Genomic DNA, 21,613 nt, shown 5'->3' on the forward strand with positions numbered 1-21,613 from the left:
GGATTTTTCGCTTTTGCATTAAAAAATAATTGTGTGTGTGTGTGTGTGTGTGTGTGTGTGTGTTGTTTTAATTATTATTTATTGCATTTTGGAACTGAGGCAGACAAATCATTTTTGGTCCCGGGCAAGTCCTTTTGATCTTCAAAATCTGCCCCGTCTTAGACCCAAAGCTTGTCTCCTTTCACAAGGTCAGTAGCTTCCACCGAAACATGCGTACAGGATCCGCTGCTTGGGGCCATCTCAAGACTTCAAATTTCAGTCTCGGCTTCCAGCGTGTGGGCGCGATCGCCGAAGCCCTGCGCCCAACCGCGTCTCCGCGGGGCCGTACGGATGGCTGGCCGGGATCCGAGCGCAGCCCCGGCGCTCTGGAGCTGCGGCGCGCGGCCCCCGCGGGCGTGCCCGCTCTGACTCAGCTCTTCCGGCCGCCGCCAGCCGCCGTCCGCTTCCCTGCGTGTGCCGACGCCGGGCGTCACTGCTCACCAGTGCGGGAGCCGCCGGCCGCCGGGCCCTGTCTTCGCGCGCTGCGTTTCTGCCCTGCGGTGACTCAGCCGCTTCCGCCCCGGGCCGCGCGCTGAGCCGCCGCCGCCGCCCCCGCGACGCGCCTTCTTCCGCCCTTAGGTGCGGGCCTGCAAGGTCCTGACCGCTCGTTTAAGCGTCCCTGTGCGGTGCTTGGGCCCTGCAAGGTCCTTCTCCGTAAGTAGAGGAGTTGAGGCCTCAGCTCAGGAATATTCCTCAGCCCGCAGTGCAGAGAGTGGGTAATCTTGACCCGGGCAATTGAGGTCTAGGTCTTCAGAGCCGGACGACCTATGTTGGAAGTTCAGCACTGCCACTTGCATGGCGTGTGACCCCCAGAGAGTCACTTCATCTAGCCAAGTCTCACTTCGCACGTGGGCGAAATGGGGGTGAGTCCACACCCACCTTAGCGGTGTTGGCACTTCTAGCAAATCTTGGGAACTCAGCGAATCCCAGTTTTTGTTATTTTTCTTTTGAAATACCTTGTAGATGTAGTTCTTCCTCTCCATGCCACCGCAGCCATCTTGCATTTCTTACATCTCAGTGCTGGGTCACTGCAGGGACTTCTAACTGGTTTTGCCACATTCCCATCCAACTCACACAATGACCTGGTACATTGTTACAGAGCACACTATAGTCTTCAAGACCCGCTTAAGAAAATGTAACACTTTTCCTATTGTCCTTTCCTTAGTATTTAAAGCATAAAGCCTGGTTCATTCACAAGCCCCATGCCTCCCATAAATATTTTATGCTTAGTCTTCATCCTACATTGTGGTACATAGATTCTTGTCCTGCAGAAGCTGGGGGCAGGGAAGATAAACACATAAGCATATACTTATAATACTGGGTAATAACTGCTCCCATCTAAGTATGAGCAGGACAGGAAGCAACTACAGAGGGGAAAGAGGAAAGGTTTCACTGAGGAAGGGGGTGGGAGTGGGGTTGGCTTGACAGATGAGCAGTGTACCAGCACTCTTGATAGTGTATCCAGCAGTACCTTGGTTGGTACACAGCCTGGAGGTTGTATTGTGCTCTGGACTGTTACTGTTGTGGAATGCTTGCAACACTGAGCCCCTTTTCTTGATTTTTTTTCAGGTCTAGAAGTACTATGGGAAATAAAATTTGGGTTGAGAAATGAACATCGCAGGGACACCTGCGTGGCTCAGTACATTAAGCATTGGACTCTTGATTTTGGTTCAGGTCATAATCCCAGGGTCATGGGATCAAGCCTGACATGGGGACTCTGCACTGAGCATGGGGCCTGCTTGGGATTCTGTCTCTCTCTCTCTCTCTCTCTCTCTCTCTCCCTTCCTGCCCCTTTCCCCTGCTCTCTCACACACACACTCTCTCTATATATAAAAAAAATTTAGAATGCTATGGTGTGTGTTGGGTGTCTGGGTGGCTCTGTTGGTTAAGCGTTAAATTAGGCTCAGGTCATGATCTCACAGTTCATGAGTCCAAGCCCCTACGTGGGGTTTGTGCTGACAGTGCAGAGCCTGTTTGGGATTCTTTCTCTCCCTCTCTCTCTGCCCTTCCTCTGCTCCTGCTCTCTCTCTCTCTTTCAAAATAAATAAATAAAAACCTAAACAAAAAGAATGCTATGGTGTGTATCTCTGGGAATTAGGATTATAGAATTAAGGTTGTGTCAGTTGGGTTCTTTATGAAGCAAATGCTGAGCTGGAGTTAGTGAAAAACTTTGTTGGGGAGCTACACCAATGAAAAGAAAGGGGAGGAAGTAGAATTGGGCAGATGTGATATAAAATCTTTCCCAGCCCAGCAGGGAAATTTGGAGCAAAGACTGCCAACTGGAGGTGTCCTATGATGGGTAGAAATAAACAGGCCTTTGTACCACCACCTTCCACAGTCATTGGTTGGGGCCACTCTGAGAACAGATTGACCTTGGCTGGATAGCTGAGGATGACCAAAAAGTTAACAGCTGAATTTTGTCACTGCCTGCAGCTGGACATTACCTTTTCTTTTTTTAAGTTTATTTATTTATTTTGAGAGAGAGAGAGACAGTGCACACACAAGCAGCGGAGGAGCAGAGAAAAGGAGAGACAGAATTCCAAGCAGGCTCCATGCTATTGCCATCAACACAGAGCCTAATGTGGGTCTCGACCCCATGAACCATGAGATTGTGACCTGAGCTAAGATCAAGAGTTAGACGCTTAACCTACTGAGCTACCAGGTGCTCCAGTAAGTCCTTTCTTGAGGGGAAATCTGACCAGTGCATCTCTCTAACTGCAGTGAAGGGTGATTTTTTTTTAAAACCTATTTTTAGACATTTTTCTGTGATCTCCTAATTTTGGCCCCAAATATGCCATGTTTTTATAATGCAAATTTGAAAATTGTAAATAGACTCCAAATAAATAAATATTCAAAAGGGATCTCCTTAGGTAAAGTACATGTGTTTTTAAAGCATTGATGATTTTTTTTTTTCTTTTTTGGTCAGAGGTCATTACTGTCCCTTTCTGGTTTGCAGGCTATGTTCCAAGTAGGTAAGGTTGCCAGAGCTGAGTTCTAGTATCTCATCTGTGTGATAAGAAAATCTTATCTCACCAAAATTGTGAAAATATTATTATTCCTCTTGATTGATTAGTTCTTTCATTTATTCAACAAATATTTGTTAAGTCTCTACCTGTTAAACTACTATACTAGGCACTTTGCTCAATGTAAAAATTAATGAGATATTGATCATACACTTACAAAGCTTATAGTTTAGTAGATGAAATAAGTCATGCCCTTAATATGTTAAAAATGTACATACCCTTGGAGTTTCAGTTTTGCAAGATGAAGAGTTCTGGAGATTAGTTGCACAACCATGTGAATGCACTTAACACTACTGAACTTTATACTTAAAAATGGTTAAGATGGTAAGTTTTATGTCATATATATTTAAAATTATTTTTAAAATATTTTATTTTATTTTACTTTATTTTATTTTATTTTATTTTATTTTATTTTATTTTATTTTTATTTTTGAGAGAGAGAGAGAAGGAGAGAGCAAGCTGGGGAGGGGTAGAGAGAGGGGGATAGAGGATCCAAAGCGGGCTCTGCGCTGACAGCAGTGAGCCTGATGTGAGGATCAAACTCATGAATTGTGAGATCAGATGACCTGAAGCAAAGTTGGACGCTCAACCGACTGAACCACCCAAGTGCCCCCTAAAAAAAATTTTTAATGTACATACCCTATGACTTAGTAATAATACTTCGAGGTATGTATTCCAAAGAAACTCTCACCCATGTGTACAAAGAAACAAGTATGAGGATATTCTCTGCTCCATTGTTTATAAAAGCAGAAAGATGGAAGCAGCCTAAATTGTTATCAAAGAGTAAGGGTAGTAGTGCCTGGATGACTCAGTCAGTTAAGTGTCCAACTCTAAGTTTCAGCTCAGGTCATGATCTCATGGTTCATATGGTTCATGAGTTTGGGCCCTTCATTGAGCTCTTTGCTGACAGCAATGAATTCTTGGGATTCTCTCTTTCTCCCTCTCTCTGCCCCTCCTCCACTTGCACTATCTTGGTCTCTCTCAAAATAAATAAACAAACTTAAAAAAACAAAGAGTAATAGGTAAATAAAAGTATATTCATAAATCAACCTGAAATAATCTCAAAAAAACTTTGGGTGATAAAAGCAAGATGCAAAATGACACATTCATCATGATACCATTAATGTAAATTTGAGGACACAACATCATAATCCACTGGTGATGGATACATATATGCATGCAGATAAAATTATAGAGACTATAATGGAAGGATTCACACAAAACTCATGTTAGCAATTGCCACTGGACATTGAGAGGAGAAATGGGACTAAGTGGGAGAGTATGTGGTTAAAAGAAACAATTTTATCTGTAATATTTCACTTCTATTAGAAATATGGAAGCAAATATGAAGCTTAAAAACTGGTGATTTTAGGGGCGCCTTGGTGGCTCAATCGGTTGGGGATCTGACTCTTGATTGCAGCTCAGGTCATGATCTTGCAGTTGATGGGTTCAAGCACCGAGACAGGCTTCACGCTAGAGGTGTGGAGCCTGCTTGGAGTTCTCTCTCTCCCTCCCTCTCTATCCCTCCACCACTTATGCACATGTGCAAGTGTTAGTTCAGTAGTATTAAATGCATTCACATTGTTGTGCAACAAATCTCCAGCATTTTTCATCCTGCAAAACTGAAACTCTAAGGGTATGTACATTTTTAACATGTTAAATAAATAAATGGATAAATAAATATGTTTAAAAAATTGGCAATTCTTGGTGGTGAGGTTATAACAACTTTTATTACACTGTCCTGTACTTGTAAAATGTATTACCAAATTTTAAATTTAAAAAAAAATGTTTATTTTTGAGAGAAAGTGCAGGGGAGGGGCAGAGAGAGGAGGGGACAGAGAATCTGAAGCAGGCTCTGTGCTGACAGCAGAGAACCCGACACAGGGCTCAAACTCACAAGCTGTGAAGTCATGACCTGAGCCAAAGTCGATGCTTAACTGGCTGAGCCACCCAGGTGCCCCAAATTAAAAATTTTTTATTTAAAAAAAAATAAACGACTACAAGTTTTGTTGTTTGTTTTAAAGTAAATGATGCATACATAAACAGAGATACAGGTAAAGTTCTGTGGGAGCTCAAAAAAGACATTATCAAAGGCAGAATAGGAGAAAGAGGAGATCAGAATATGTGAACTGAGCCTTCAAGGATGGAGAAGTTGGAAATAGATGAGTAGGGGACTGTGGAGTGGTATTCCAGCCAGGAGGAGTGGCACAAAAGAGGCATGGAGACAGGAAAGCAAGGGACTCTTGAGTAGTCATATTGGCTAGACCAGAAGATACCTGGAAACATGTAGCAGGAAGTGAGGTCTAAAAGGTGGTTTCAGCCTCATCCAAAAGGACCCTTCTATGGGAAACCAAAGAATTTCAGTCTATTCTGTAGGGAGTGTCTTGTGACTTATCATTAAGGGTTTTGAAGTTGGCATGACAGGATCAGAACAGGAAGATTAATCTGATAGTGAAATATAAAATAGTTAGAAATAGAGAAGGACCAGGGGCGCCTGGGTAGCTCAGTCGGTTGAGTGTCCGACTTCGGCTCAGGTCATGATCTCACAGCTTGTGAGTTGGAGCCCCGCATCGGGCTCTGTGCTGACAGCTTGGAGCCTGGAGCCTGCTTCGGATTCTGTGTCTTCCTCTCTCTCTGCCCCTAACCCACTTGTATTCTGTCTCTGTCTCTCTCAAAAATAAATAAACATTAAAAAAAAAAAAAAAAAAAGAAAAGAAAAGAAATAGAGAAGGACCAGAGGCAGAAAGAGCAGCTAGGAGGAAATGATTGTACGAATCCAAGGGAGGGATGAATGCAGGCCGTCTCTTCTCCTTCCCCCTTTTTTTCACAGCTTTACTGATCCTGGTGCCCTTTTGACCACACACAATATTCTCTGAAAAAGCATGTCTGCCTCTGGGCGGATGTTTCCCAACCATTTTTCATGTCCCCACATGCAGTTGAGAGTTATAACATGCTCTCCTTAGTTACAGCGGTTCATTGAGGCAGGGTTTCTAGGGACAGCTGGTAGAAATGTGCAGTTTGGAAGAGGATTCAAGTGATTTGCTGATCAATCAGAACTTTCGTCCTGTATAAATGCTGTCCAAAAATGTTCAAAGGTTCCCATCGCCTGGGTCTATTGAAAGATTCTAAGTCCCTGAGGACAGGATAGAAGCTGCACCCCTCAGCACACCCCACCCCTGAATTGGCAGCAGTTAACTCCTCCAGCTTTAGCTTCCTCTTCTATGTGGATTCTATACTTCAGCCATGTTGCTATGCCTTGTAATCCTGCAGATAGAGCCATTTTCTCACTCCTGCCTCTTAAAAAAAACATTTTTTTAAAGTTTATTTAAAATAAGTAAGAGAGTTAGTGAGCAAGAGAGGGGCAGAGGAGAGGGAGAGAGAGAATCCAAAGCAGACTCTGAGCTGTCAGCACAGAGCCTGATGTGGGGCTCAAATCCATGAACTGTGAGACCATGACCTGAGCCAAAATCAGGAGTCAGATGCTTAACTGACTCATCCACCCAGGTTCCCCCGCCTTTTGTTTTGTTTTGTTTTGTTTTTAACTGGAATGCTCTTTCTCCCAATCTCTGCTTACCAAAACTTTTGTTCATTCAAGGGCCCAGATTCGACTTCTTCCATGAAGCCTTTTTTTGATCACCCCAGAAAGGAATTATCTCCTTCCTTTGAGTTATGGAGGCTTCTGCCAATCACAAGACAGCTTACACTGCCTCTCTGTCTTTAACATTGTGTTTCTTTCTTTAGTTAAAATTTGAATCTCTGGAGGTAGTGATCAAGTATTTTTGCTTTTTTTTTTTCTCTAATTTTTTTGTTTTTTAAAGTGGGTTCCACACCCAATTTGGGCCTTGAACTCATGAGCCTGAGATCAAGAGATGATCTATGGACTGAGCCAGCCAGGTGCACCTTGTTTTTATTTTTTAAACCCCTTAGCCCAAAGTCCTTGCAGCTCAAGATGTTCTGTATTTTTTTTTAATTTTTTTTTTAGGTTTTATTTATTTATTTATTTTGAGAGAGAGAGCATAAGTGGAGGAGGCACAGAGGTAGAGGGAGAGAAAGAATCCCAAGCAGGCTCCACACCAGCAGCACAGAGCCTAGTGTAGGGCTCACACCCATGAACCGTAAGATCATGACCTGAGCTAAAACCAAGAGTGGTCACTTAACTGACTGAGCTACCCAGGCGCCCCAAGATGTTTTGTAATTAAAATAAGCACCATTTATTGAAAACCTTTTAGTGCCAGGCACCATATACATTATATCTGTTTCTCATAATAACCCTAGGACATAGGTAATATTATTCCCATTTTACAAAAGGAGAAACAGAGGCTCAGAGATATTAATTAACATGCCCCATATAGGCAGCTAGAAAATAGAAGATTTAAGATTGAACAGGGATCTGATAGGCTCTGAACCTTGTGTTGTTTTTCATTGTATTATGCTGCTATTCTTATGTAATAGTTGAATGAATGAAAGAATACATTTTTGGGGCACCAGGGTGACTCAGTTGGTTAAGTGTCTGACCCTTGATTTCAGCTCAGGTAATGATCTCATGGTCATGAGATTGAACCCTGCATCAGACCCTGTGCTAACAGCATGGAGCCTGCTTGAGATTCTCTCTCTCCTTCTCTCTATGCCCCTCCCCCACTCTTTCTCTCTCACTCTCTCAAAAGAAATAAATAAACATTTAAAAAAAAGAAGGGGCACCTGGGTGGCTCAGTCGGTTGAGCATCCGACTTCGGCTCAGGTCATGATCTCACAGTTTGTGGGTTCAAGCCCTGCATCAGGCTCTGTGCTGACAGCTTGCTCAGAGCCTGCAGCCTGCTTCAGAGTCTGTGTCTCCTTCTCTCTCTCTGCCCCTCCTCCGCTCATGCTCTGTCTCTGTCTCTCAAAAATAAATAAATGCTAAAAATAAATAAAAATAAATTAAAAAAATTTTAAATTTAAAAAAGAATACATTTTTGAGCATTTTTTTTCAACTTGCTTTTCTTCACTATTTTCAGCCTAGAGGTTTAATCAGCTGGTCAAGCAGAAGGAAATACCAGTCAGTCTTGTCAGCTGTATTAATTTAATTTAATTTAATTTAATTTAATTTAATTTTATTTTATTTTATTTTATTTTATTTTATTTTAAGTAGGCTCCACACCCAGTGTGGGACTTGAACTTACAACACTGAGATCAAGAGTTGCACACTATCCTGACTGAGCCAGACAGCCCCAACTGTATTAATTTTAAAGTAATAGAAATCCAAGTCCTACTGACTTACACACTAAAAGTAAATATGTTGTCTGATAAACCAAGGATTCCATTGATGGATTGCTGGCTTTAGAATTGGATCAATGTTGTAACCAATTTGCTTCTTTCAGGTTTGCTTTCCTTTGAGTTGACTTCATTCTCAGGCAGGCTTTCCCTATGTGGGAAAAAAGATGGCCACCAGCAGCTCCAGGTTACATTCTACCAATTTAGTAACCCTAGCAGAAAGCATCTCTATCATTCTCAGGTAAGACTGTCATTGGTCCAGCTTGGGTCACGTGGACATTTCTGAAACAATCACTGTGTCTGAGGTGTGTTGTGTAGCTCTGGTTGGCCAGGACTAATGCTGGAGTTTGGGTCAGCCCAACCAGAACTTTATGGATTGAGAATGGGGATGCAAAAGTCATGCTATCAGAAAAGAAGGGATGATGGGCAGGTAAAATGGATGTCCATCACACACACATCCATTGAACTAGTGGGACTCAACAGTCTCTGATACAGGTTGCCTATGCCTGAATAGACACTATGGGTGATTCTCTGATCTATCCTCAAAGGGGTCACTACACAGGGCTGTGCTTTTCCTAGTTTGGTCTCAAGGGTTGCACTGTTCTACAGACCAGTTATATAACAAAGCATTCTGTTCAAGGGAAATGGCTCATGCCTGGCTTGAGTTCTGTGGTGGCCTGGGCCAGCTGAGTGAAAGAGACAGGTATCTAATACCACAAGGGGACACAGTGTCAGCTGCAGAAGCACTGAGCAGGCCAAATCTGCCATTGGGAGGGCATACTGACAGATAGCAAGCTGTAACATAGGCCAGCAGTTGGTATCTGAAGCCAAACAGAAAATGATGTGTTGTCTTACTGAGAAGAATTCTGAGATAGTAGATACTCAGGATTTCAGACAAATAGATAAGTCTGGTCAGCTGGTAGTAGGACCCCAGTCCCTGGACTAAAGTTCGGGAACATTCCAGTCCCAAGGAGTGGGTAATTGAAAGGAACAGGCAGGCATGCCCCAGTTGCGGGGTTATCAGGATTGGATGTAAGGCACTAGGACTGGGTCTGGAGTCCAAGGCAGGGCTGAGTCTTAATGAAACTGAAGGTCATCTATCTGATAGAACTTGGGTATAAGTTCAGACGAGCAACCCTAGCTAGAGTGAGGGACTAAAGTGCCATAAATTCCTCCTTCTGTGTGGGATCCAATGACCAGATCAAGCCTGAGCCTACAGGTGCTATTGATGGCCTCAGCTAAGGGGAAGGAGGGAGACAGAAGATGGCCCCACCACAAGGTCTAACAAATTACAAAATATAAAAGGCATGTGTTCTCTCATTGGAATGCATAACTTAGTAAAAATTAAATTGAAAAATTTCAGCTGGAATGTATTAAGAAACAAAGAACTGGGAAAGAAATAGATGCACTTCTAATTGAATGTTAAATGAGATATCCCTATTTCCTTAGTTCAGAGCTTAGAATAATAGGTTACAAGTGCCCCCGTGTTGCAAGGAGATGTGTCAGATTATTTAAGCATGACTTGCTCAGGAGGTAGCCCCCTAATTGGTTCTAAAACCTGTAGACTGTCACCCACTTTTGTCCTGAGAAAAGAAAATTAAGGAGAAGAGGGTTTTTTTTAAGTTTATTTATTTTGAGAATGAGAGTGTGCAGGCAGGAGAGGGGCAGAGAGAGAGGGAGGGAGAGAGAGAGAATCCTAAGCAGGTTCAGAGCTGTCAACGCAGAGCCTGAGGTGGGGCTTTAATTCACAAACCGTGAGATCATGACCTGAGACAAAACCAAGAGTTGGACGCTTAAATGACTGAGCCACTCTTGCACCCTAGGAGAAGAGGCTTAAAAAGCAAGGATTTCTTTGAAGACAATTTTCAGAGTCCTGTGTTTGTCTCACTTTCTAGTCAAGTGAGGGATCTGCCAGGAAAGGAGACTGACTGACATCTCATGGCCATGTGTGCTGAGTGGAAGAAATGCCCCCGAGGTAGCTGGGAGGTAGAGCAGAGTGTATGGAGATAGAGTTTTTGGAACAATCTGACCTGAGTGTCCAGAGTTGTGAGGTAGAGGGACTGATGTTTTATCTCAGTCCTGAGGGCTAGGTCAGAGGCTGGAGGACCAAACACTGTAAGTTAAAGGGATTGGAAGGGAGAGTTGACAGAGTGAGTTTGAAAGGCAGTAGTAAGAAAGAATAAATTAAGAAAGAATAAAATTGTTCTTTCCTTTGTATAAAAGGGAAGACTGAGTTTTCTTTTTAGCTGTGCCACAAATTAGCTGGGCGAGTGTGGAAAACCACTTGATCTTTCTGGGTTTCAGCTTTCTTTTCTATAAAAAGAAAAATTGGATTAGACTGTCTTTTTTTAAATTAAAAAAAAATTTTTTTTTAATTTTTAGAGAGAGAAAGTGAGTGGGGAGAGGGGCAGAGGGAGAGAGAATCTCAAGCAGGCTCCATGCTCAGCATGGAGCCTGATGCAGGGCTCGATCCCATGACCCTGGGATCATGACCTGAACCAAAATCAACAGTAGGACACTCAACCCAGTAAGCACCCCTGGACTGGACTGTCCTCAAGTTACCTTCCATGACTTTCTAATTCCATGGGTGTATTCAGCTGAACTCTATGGTGACTCCTGGACTAGAGCAGATTATTATAGTATATATACATTCTATTACACTAGATGCTAGAAATTCGGGTCTCAAGGGTACAGCATTATCCCCTTCCCCACCCCCCTTTTCTCTTAACAAGTATTTAAAAGATGAACTAACTCAAAAACTTCATAGGAAAAAGTCACCCATAATACCACCAACCTGACATATAACTAATTATATTTTGGTACTTTCCTTTCCAGATCTTGACCACTTACACATGTATTTGCTCCGGTTGCAATCACTACCACAGACTTTTTGTGTTCTTATAGCACAGTTCAATAATAAACTGTTCATGACCAAGAGGAAAAAGCTTAGAGTGCTTCCAATTATTGCACAATAAGAGTAGGCAAGGAACAAGCTGGCCTTTGATAATACAGTCTTTTGGGGCACAGGACTACTCTGGTGTAGCCTCTCTTTCTTCTTAAGTCCCCTTCCCCCCATCCCCACCCTCACTTCCTGATCCTTTAGCAACAACAGGAACTCAAGAGGCCCAGTAGGGCTAAGCCACAGCAGCCTGTGATCTACATGACATTCATTCTGAGGTTGTTTCTGGGTTAGAAATACCAGATGATCCATTTAGCAGACATCACGACAGCCACCAGAGAGTTATGTCAAGCACTGAAAACCACAGAGAAAACTAGTATCAAGGGGGATAGAGACATGTACTGGTGATTCTACTGTTGTTAAGGTAGGAATGAGGAGATGTTTGCAGATGATCAGTAGGGTGATGACACTCCACCCACTTCAGTGCCAACACTTCTGCCTCCATCCCTATGACTTCAGTCTTAATCACAGGAGCACAACTGAGTCCAGCGCCATCAAAGTCAAGTTTTTGGAGCAGCCTTTGTACTTCCTCACCTACACAGAGAAGGAGATGTCTCAGTTTAAACCTTGAGATGCTGTGTCTTATAACAGTCTGGTATTATGGAAACTTAAAGAACAGAGCTGGAGGTAAAGGGCAATGGGGCTACAGAAGCAGGTAGGTAGGCCTGGTTATCATGGAGTCCCTGGGGCTTGCAGGGGCAGAGGAGTCTCAGACAATTTGAAGAAGGGATGTGACATGCTCAGATTTGTGTTTTAAAAAGATCAATCTGGTAAAAGTGTGGGTAATTACTTGAAAACGCCAAGACTGGAGGCAGAGACCTGAAGTTATCATAATTCCGTTAAGACATTAAAATTTGTAGAAAAAACATAGGATTTCATCATTAGAAGAGAAAAAGGACAAAATGTGCAAGATGCTAGAGAGAATACCATCCCCTTGGAGAGTTCCACAGCTGAAATATCTTCTGTGTGGGTTGCCTTCTTATTTGGCATTGAACATGCTAAAGAAATATGAGCTCACATTATATTCTGATTACAAAAACAATTGATACTCATTGTAAACATTTCAAACATTTCAGAAATATTTCATTTAGGAAGTAAAAGTCCTGCACAATCCACCCCTTACCCCTCACCCCGAGGTAACAGCTGTTGCTAGTAAAATACCTTTCTCACAGTGGGAAATCCTGCTCTTACCAAAGGACTTGAAATGCCTTACAACCAGATCTCAAAAGGCAATGCAATGCTCAGATTCCCCAAAGAGTAAATGATGAAAGAGTATTCAGAGAAGGAAAGCTATACAGAAATAACTGGGTGAAAAAGATTAAATGCTAAAGGAGGTAATTCCCAATTATGTCTCCTGCTCAAGGGTTCACTTGCCTGAAGCTATCTAGGGTACTTGGCTAAGTGGGTGGCTAGTGTTCACTTCAGTGGAATAAATAAGCTGTAAAAGTTTACCTTCATTCTTGTTAACTGTTGATATGTTGCAGTTTACTTTTGGAAAGAAAAAAGTGTATTCCTGAGGCTAAAAAGGGTTTTCTATTCCTAGCAGGTGTGTTGACCTGGTAGATAACAATAGAAAATAATTAAGATCACAGGAATCTACCCCCAAAACCAAGAGTACACTGTATACGCTTTATGTTAGCCAACTTGACAATAAATTATATTTTTAAAAAAAGGAAAATAATTCAGGATCTTTGTGCCCATGTGTACTTGTCAGATTGGGATATTAACACCTCCTGACTCCCTAGACAGGTAATGAAGCAGTTGGGTGATTTCTTCTTGGTCACTTGCTTTTGAAATGACAGGGGAAAAAATCTAGATTTGAGGCCTTTTTAAGAAAGGAATTGTCCATTCTAGACAATTCTTGGAGAATTTCCTTAGAAAGAAAGCCTTTCTTGGAACCCATCCTGAGGTTTAACAATTTTTACCATCAGGAATCCTGAACTTTTTCAGAGCACCTGGCTAGCTCAGTTATTTGAACCTCCAACTCTTGATTTTGGTTCAGGACATGATCCGAGGGTCATGGGATCGAGCCCTCAGTTGGGCTCTGTGCTGAGCATGGAGCCTTAAGATTCTGTCTTTCCCTCTGTCCCCTCTCCCTAACTCATGTGTGCTCTCTCTCTCTAAAATAAATAAATAAGTAAAAATAAATAAATAATTAATTAAATAAATAAAATAAAAATAGAAAGAAAGAAAGAAAGAAAGAAAGAAAGAAAGAAAGAAAGAAAGAAAGAAAGAAAAAGAAAGAAAGAAAAATTCTGAACTCTTTCGATTGCTATAACAGAAACTTAATTCAGACAATCTTCTGTGAAAAAAGGAAGGTTACTGTTTCATGCCTCTAACACTTGACAAAGGTAGAGTTGGTTTCAGGTATACAAACTTCTTTGGGAATTATAATTAGATTCGAGAAATTCTACTTCAGTACCTGCATGATGCTTGAGTGGAGGAGGCACATTCTTAGAAGTTGTGGAATGGTCATGTTTGGCCATATGCATGGTCAAAACATTGAGAGCTAGTCTTTGATGGCAGAGGATGCCAAAACAGCTGTGCAGAAAGAAATAGAAAGATGGTAAGGGGATGATGCTTTGCTGAAATACCTTTTCTTTGCACTAGTTTGATGTGAATTTCTCTTAGTTGCAACCCAAAGAATCATGACTGCTATGGATTGAATATTTGTGTCCCCTCAAATTTCATATGTTGAAGACTTTAATCCCCAATATGATGGTATTTGGAGGGGGGAGGCCTTTGAGAGATGATTAGATTTAAATGAGGTGATTGGGTAGAGCCCCCATGATGGGTTAATGCCCTTCTAAGCATTGGAAGAGATACTAGAATTCTCTTTCTCTGCCAGATGAAGAAGGAAACAAGAAGGCAGCTGTCTGCAAATCAGGAAGAAAATCCTCACCAGGAGCCAAATCAGCAGGCACCTTGGTCTTGGACTTCCCAGCTTCCAAAACCGTGAGAAATAAACATCTGTTGTTTAAGCCACCTAGTCTAGGTATTTTGTTATGGTAACCTGAGCTGACTAGGACAATGACTAAGAAAACTACTAGAGAAAATTAGTAATAGCCTTTGTTGTATACTCTCTAAAAGATGTAGAGAAAACATCTATGCTTTGAGAGGGAAACCTCTCAAAGGTCATCAATTTCTAGTTTCCAAACCCAATGATTCTCATTCAGTTTCCATTCTTCTTTGCCATGTTGACTGTCCTTGCCTTCTTTTTGTTTTTTTAAGTTTGTTTATTTATTTATTTTGAGATAGAGGGAGCACAAGCAGGGGAGGGGCAGAGAGAGGGAGACAGAGAATCCCAAGCGAGCTCCACGCTGTCAGTGCTGAGCCCAACTCAGGGCTCAATTTCACTGACCACAAGATCATGACCCGAGCCAAAATCAAGAGTCAGTTGCTTAACGGAGTCACTCAGGTGCCCCATCTGTCCTTGCCTTCTTGAATCTCTTCTACTTTGGCCTCTGTGACTCCCCCCATCCATGGATTCTCCTTTTACTTTTCTGACAGCTCTCTCTGTATCCTTCAGTCTTTTCTTTTCTCCACTTGCCCTATACAGATCTCTGAGATTTGTTCTTGGACATCCTATCCTCTTGCTCTACCCACTTTGCTGAATAATTTTATTTACTCCCACAATTTTCTGTCTCACTCATAGGCTGTTCCTACGTATCATTTCCTCATTTATTATTCATAGCCTTAAAGTTTGCTGAGCTTTAGGTCCTGATTTTTACTGTCCTGGTGAATACCTCCACCTGCATAAGATGCAAAGACTATAAATATGTCCCAAACTGAACTTCTCCTTACCCTAATCTAGTCTCAAAACACTTTTTTAGTTACCAGTACCTCTAATACTGGCAATCCACACTCTCTTCCAGGCTCTAGCTCAGTTTTATAGGCTTCCTTCACCAACACTGCTTCTCCTCTACCCCATTCCATTCTCACTTTCTTGTCTAAATCCTGCCTTGTCCAATATTCATTTTCCTCCTTTTGCTTTGTTGACTACTGCTTTCCAAGAACATGCCATACATTTTTATGCTTCCATGAGTTGCTTATTGTTTCCTTCTCCTTGGAACGCTGTTTCCCCACTGTTACCTATCTAAATCCTACTCATCTTTCAAAATCCAATTCAAATGCTAATTCTTCTATGGAGCCTCCTGACACACCTTGTCAAAACCAAGCATTCACCTCTTTGGGCTCCCACAGAACCACCAAAACAAGTACTATAATCCTTTTGGAGTTATTGTGAGTTACGTATTTTCTTTTCTCTCCTGGTAGAGTGTGATTTTCTTGAGGGAAGGAAGCATCATAACAGTGCACTGCACAATTCAGATGCTCAATAACATTTGTCAAATTGAATCAGAGAAGAAAATAATTGAAAAAAATGAAGATATCTTTAATAAGAGGCAATGTTGCTTAAGAAAGACATTAATACTTTGGAGGACTATTCTCTTATATAAAGTCTTTGCTGTTAAAAAAATTGAGTGACAGGGGCACCTGGCTGTGTCAATCGGTAGAGCATGTGACTCTTGATCTTACGGTCGTGAGCTTAAGTCCCATATTGGTTGTAGAGCTTCCTTAACAAATAACAGTAGAGTGAGAGACAGGCAGTAGCACACAGGGCAGATTCCTTCTTAACTCTTCTTAGCAGGTGATTTTCATTTGGCCTTTACCCTGAAACCCAAGTGGGCCTTCCCTTTAAAATGTTTTGTTTGAATAAGCTGAGATTTCTTAAAATTCATATCTTGAGAGATTTTATTGTTTAAGCAGAAGAGAGAACTCTGAACTCACACATTATCACATTATATGGTTTTGATATGTGGTGGGCTCCACATATATTACTAATTGGCTTATGACGAAATCTAAACCTATCAGGACAGAAGAAGCAGTAGAACATATTAAGTGAAAGCTTGGCTCTGGAGCAGGACTGCCAGAGCCTGAATTAGGCAAATTAACTTCTCTGTGCCTCAGTTCCCTCTTGCATCCAGTGGAGATTGTAATGGACCTACTTCACAAGCTTATTATGAAGGTTAGACAGATTGATGTATGCAAAGTTCTTGAACAGGCTAGGCACATGGTAAGCATTCAGTAATTATTCTGTGTTATTATTATTTTCAATTACTACTTTCAACTGGGATGGCAAATCCCTGTCTCCTGTACCTTAATGACACCCCTGGAAGATTCTATGGCTTGACTACTACAATTCAGTTCAATCTGGTTTCAAACATCAGTCTCATGATTGGTTCAAAGTTCTCTGCCTGACCCAATACAAGCTAGACTTACTGGCAGGAGGACACTGTTTGACTTTTTCAATCATCCTCCTGTTGTAGTGACCTAGAGGGTGCCTGGAGGGGGGGGTGGCGTTGGATCATGTTCTGGGGCACTGGGTCCCCTTCCCAGTTCTTAGGACTGGGTCAGGAAGAGAGATGAGACAGTCAGAGCTCTCCTTATATAGCTAGCTTCCTCTTGTTAGGAATGCATCCCTGAAACTCACTGCTGTGGTTCTCTTTTGTTCTGCTCCTGCTGTGGCCTCTGATGAAATGGTAGCCTCCACTGGATGGGTGCACACTGTTTAGTTTTACCCTAGGTACCTCTTTAGCATTAGATTACTGAAGCACAGTGGATGCTGGAGAGGAGACTGGAAATGATGCTTGATTTTGTTGTTTTATTGTTCTGACAAGAGGGACAGCTTACAATTAGAACACTCTTATTTCCCACCATGCCTGCTGAATAAGCCTCCAGGGAGGATGTATAATAAAGCTCAGTGTGGCTGAAGCAGATCACAGACCAGAAGCCCAGATGCTACTCAAAGGGTTTCTGGATCTCAAGTACCTTTATATTTTTATTTTAAAGCTTTTTAAAATGTTTATTTGACACAGAAAGAGAGAGAGAGAGAGAGTGAAAGGGGGAGGGGCAGAGAGAGAGGAGGACAGAGGATCCAAAGCCTGATCCTGGGCTCGAATTCATGAACCAGAAGACAATGACCTGAGCTCAAGTTGGATGCTCAACTGACTGAGCCGTCCAGTTGCCCCATGGATCAATTACTTTAAAGAGAGTGATAACCCAAAAATAACATTTATTGAATATCTACTAAAGCTAGGTACTTATGCCTAAAGCTAGGTATACATTATCTATTGTATATGATAAGGATTACTAATTCTATTTTACAGATGAGGAAAGTGAAGGTAAGAGGAATGAAATCAATTGCCATTATTTTTGAGGGCCTTGCTCCTTACATAAAATTTCCACACTGATCCAAAAAGATTTCAGAGAGGAGAGGTGTTTGAGTGGCTCAGTTAAGCCTCTGACTCTTGATTTCAGCTCAGTTCTTGATCTCACTTGTTCGTGAGAGGGTTTGTGAGATGGAGCCCTGAGTTGGGGTCTGCACTTGCTGTGGAGCCTGCTTGGGATTCTCTCTCCCTCTCCCTCTGCCCCTCTCCACTCACAGACTCAGTCTCTCTATCTCTTAAAAAAAAAAAAAAAAGATTTCAAAGAGGCCATATTACCAAAGTCGTATTTTGGACATTTAGGATAAAGCTGTGATTGCTAATGTTAATTTTTTTAATGATGCAAATATACATCTTTACTTGGTATTAATTCATCACAAGTATAAAGGCCATAAAATATCTTAATTTTTAGCATTCTTATAGTATTTTCCCTCAGTATTTACTTATTTATTTATTTATTTATTTATTTATTTATTTATATTTAAAACTCCAGTATAATAAACATACAGTGTTATGTTAGTTTCAGGTGTACAATATAGTGATTCAACAATTCTATACATTACTCAGTCCTCATCACAAAAGGTATGCTCTTAGTCCCCTTCACCTATATTGCACATCCCCCTATATTGCCTATCCCCACCTCTCCTCTGGTAACCATTAATTTGTCCTCTGTAGTTCGTCTCTCTCTCTCTCTCTCTTTTTTTTCCCCTTTGCTCATTTGTTTTGTTCCTTAAATTCCACGTATGAGTAAAATCCTATGGTATTTGTCTTTCTCTGACCGACTCATTTCACTTAACATTATACTCTCTAGCTCCATCTGATGCGGTTTTGGAGTGGTGGTGGGATCTGGAGCCTATGGCCAAGAAAGAATTCTTGAGACATCTTTGGAGCAAAAGGTGATTTTATTAAAGCATGGGGACAGGACCCGTGGGCAGGAAGAGCTACACTGGGATTGTGAAGAGTGACTGGTTATATATATACCTTGGAGTTGGTAAAGGCCAAAGGGAGATTTCCACAAGGACTTTGATATGCTAAAGATGACTCATAAGATACTGGAGGCCTAGCTATTGTCAAGCTAAGGTTGTTTTTCCCTCTAGCCAATCATTAACATTAAGATAGTTGGGAGTTTCTGGAGAAATGGTATATTCCTCCTGCCTCAAGTATTAGCCAATGGGCTGCAGGTTATAAAGGAATTTAATTGTATCTACCATTTCCGTCTTGTCTTTGTTCCTCACATCACTATGGAAGGGATGGTGATGATAGGGCTCCAGGAAGCGGAGTCTATAGGTTTCTAGAGACTAGACTATTGATAAGATTGCCTTTTTTTCTGGTGATTTACAAAGACATTTATAAACTGATGGAGACAGGAATATCACACATACCCCACCTGAGGGAGGAGGGTTTTGCAGGGTGTCAGCTTGATTTATGGTCCCTCATCACATTTACATCATTGAAAATGGCAAGATTTCATTCCTTTTTTATGCTAAGTAATATTCTAATATATATATACACATATATACATATATACATATATATACATATATATATATACATATATGTATATACATATGTATGTATATATATGTATATACATATATGTATATCACTTCTTTATTCATCTAAAGATGGACATTTGGGATGCTTCCATATCTTGGCTATTGTATAATGCTGCTATAAACAAAAGGGGTACATATGTCTTTTTTTTTTTTTAATTTACATCCAAATTAGTTAGCATATAGTGCAACAATGATTTCAGGAGTAGATACCTTAGTGCCCCTTACCCATTTAGCCCATCCCCCGTCCTTGCACAACCCCTCCAGTAACCCTCAGTTTGTTCTCCATATTTATGTTTTTGTATTCTCTGGGTAACTACCCAGTAAGTGGAATGACTGGATCATATGGTAATTCCATTTAATTTTTTGAGGAACCTTCATATTGTTTTCCACAGTGGCTGCACCAGTTTGCATTCCCACCAATAGTGCACAAGGGTTCTTTTTTCTTTACACTCTCACCAACACTTGTTGGTTCATATCCATCTTTATAGTCTTTTCACCACAGAGAACTAAAGAAAAGGATGATTTTATTCATACTAGTTCAATGCCCCCCCCCTTTTTTTTTCTGGTGGGCACTTTTTCTATCCTTTTTTTTTTTTTAATTTTTTTTTAATGTTTTTTTATTTATTTTTGAGACAGGCAGAGACAGAGTATGAACAGGGAGGGTCAGAGAGAGGGAGACATAGAATCCGAAACAGGCTCCAGGCTCTGAGCTGTCAGCACAGAGCCCAAGGCGGGGCTCAAACTCACGGACCTCGAGATCATGACCTGAGCTGAAGTCGGCCGCCCAACCGACTGAGCCACCCAGGTGCCCCTTTCTATCCTTTTAAAATGTGTCTTCTCAGGGCGCCTGGGTGGCTCAGTTGGTTAAACGTCCAACTTTGGCTCAAATTGTGATCTCATGGTTTGTGGATTTGAGCCCTGCATTAGGCTCTGTACTAACAGCTCAGGGCCTGCTTGGGATTCTCTCTCCTTCTCTCTCTGCCCCTCCCCCCCACACACACTCCCTCTCTCTCTCTCTCTCTTTCTCTCTCTCTCTCTTTCTCTCTCTCAAAATAAATAAACTTTAAAAAAGGTTTTACTGAAAACTATAGAAAGCTTATGAAAGAAATTGAAGAAGACACAAAAAATGGAAAAACATTCCATGCTCATGGATTGGAAGAACAAATATTGTTAAAATGTTGATATTGCCCAAAGCAATCTACACATTCAATGCAATCCCTATCAAAATAACACCAGCATTCTTCACAGAGCTAGAACAAACAATCCTAAAGTTTGTATGGAACCAGAAAAATGACCCCAAAGAGCCAAAGCAATCCTGAAAAAGAAAACCAAAGCTGAAGAAGGCATAACAATTCTGGACTTCAAGCTGTATTACAAAGCTGTAATCATCAAGACAGTATGGTACTGGCACAAGAACAGACACTCAGATCAATGGAACAGAATAGAGAACCCAGAAATGGACCCCAAAAGGTATGGTCAACTAATCTTTGACAAAGCAGGAAAGAATATCCAATGGAATAAAGACAGTCTCTTCAGCAAGTGGTACTGGGAAAACTGGACAGCGACACGCAGAAAACTGAACCTGGACCACTTTCTTACACCATACACAAAAATAAACTCAAAATGGTTGAAAGACTGAAACGTAAGACAAGAAGCCATCAAAATCCTCAAGAAGAAAGCAGGCAAAAACCTCCTTGACCTTGGCCGCAGCAACTTCTTACTCAACGTGTCTCCAGAGGCAAGGGAAACAAAAGCAAAAATGAACTATTGGGACCTCACCAAAATAAAAAGCTTCTGCACAGCGAAGGAAACAATCAGCAAAACTAAAAGGCAACTGGCAGATGGGAGAAGATATCTGTAAATGACATATCAGATAAAGGGTTAGTACCCAAAATCTATAAAGAACGTATCAAACTCAATACCCAAAAGACAAATAATCCACTGAAGAAAAGGGCAAAAGATATGAATAGACACTTTTCCAAAGAAGACATCCAGATGGCTAACAGACACATGAAAAAATGCTCAACATCACTTATCATCAGGGATATACAAATCAAAACCACAAAGAGAAACCACCTCATACCTGTCAGAATGGCTAAAATTAACAAGTCAGGCAACAACAGATGTTGGCAAGGATGGGAAAAAAGAGGAACCCTGTTGCACTGCTGGTGGGAATGCAAACTGGTGCAGCCACTCTGATCAACAGTATAGAGTTTCCTCAAAAAATTAAAAATCAAATTACCTCATGACCCAGCAACTGCACCACTAAGTATTTATCCAAAGAATACAGGTGTGCTGTTTTGAAGCACATGCACCCCAATGTTTATAGCAGTGCTATTGACAATAGCCAAAGTATAATGGAATATTACTTGGCAATCAACAAGAATGAAATCTTGCCACTTACAACATGAATGGAATTAGAGTGTATTATGCTAAGTGAAATTAGTCAGAGAAAGACAATTATATGAATTCACTCATGTGGAATTTAAGATACAAAACAGATGAACATAAAGGAAGGGAAGCAAAAATAATATAAAAACAGGGAGGGGGCAAAACATAAGA

At 41.3% G+C, this 21,613-nt stretch overlaps 1 long non-coding RNA gene across 1 annotated transcript; it reads left to right on the plus strand.

Moving 5' to 3' along the window:
• Positions 1-239: 239 nt before the first annotated feature.
• LOC113603505 (uncharacterized) lies at positions 240-17,900 on the plus strand. The gene is made up of 3 exons (XR_003425107.2): positions 240-902; positions 8,420-8,553; positions 14,120-17,900. It is a non-coding gene; the product is annotated as an uncharacterized LOC113603505 (long non-coding RNA).
• The last annotated feature ends 3,713 nt before the right edge of the window (positions 17,901-21,613 follow it).

This window comes from Acinonyx jubatus, chromosome D1 (assembly GCF_027475565.1).
Source record: "Acinonyx jubatus isolate Ajub_Pintada_27869175 chromosome D1, VMU_Ajub_asm_v1.0, whole genome shotgun sequence".
Taxonomy (NCBI): domain Eukaryota; kingdom Metazoa; phylum Chordata; class Mammalia; order Carnivora; family Felidae; genus Acinonyx; species Acinonyx jubatus.